The following is a 438-nucleotide window of genomic DNA, read 5'->3' as shown; positions in this document are numbered from 1 at the left end:
AGACATCTCGGAACCGTTCCTTGTTGGCCTTGTAATCATAGATGTCAACAAAGTTACACTCACCTGTAAACAAAAGGGAAGGAGGAAATTAGGTTGGTAACTTAATTAAATGGAACAATCAGAGGGGGAAAAAAAATTGACATTATTTTTTACCATTATATTTTTTGGATCCTGGTACTTGACTTTGTCATGGACTGGACTTCTTTCAATCCCTTCCAACCCTGCTTTCCACCATTGAATATAAATAACAGAAAGATAACTTTTCATCTTAAAACACTAAATTCAAAGAACAAATTAGGATCTTTACATTGAGGTAACTTACCAATTTGTCTTGTTCCGTAAAAGTACACAATACAAGTGGAAAGTATAGACTTGTTTTTCAGTTCAAATTTTTGCGGCATAATTTTAGCCGGCCAAGGGGGATAGCTTTTCATTCGG

General features: G+C 35.2%; 1 long non-coding RNA gene across 1 annotated transcript; it reads right to left on the bottom strand.

Moving 5' to 3' along the window:
- Positions 1-21: 21 nt before the first annotated feature.
- On the bottom strand, positions 22-438 carry LOC113473677. Its single transcript, XR_003395592.1, has 2 exons — positions 323-438; positions 22-63 (listed from the first exon to the last, which is right to left on the bottom strand). It is a non-coding gene; the product is annotated as an uncharacterized LOC113473677 (long non-coding RNA).

Source organism: Diaphorina citri, unplaced genomic scaffold, assembly GCF_000475195.1.
Source record: "Diaphorina citri unplaced genomic scaffold, Diaci psyllid genome assembly version 1.1 scaffold58938, whole genome shotgun sequence".
Lineage (NCBI taxonomy): Eukaryota > Metazoa > Arthropoda > Insecta > Hemiptera > Psyllidae > Diaphorina > Diaphorina citri.
The sequence above is the reverse complement of the archived record's forward strand: the minus strand, read 5'-3'. Positions and strand labels throughout refer to the sequence as shown.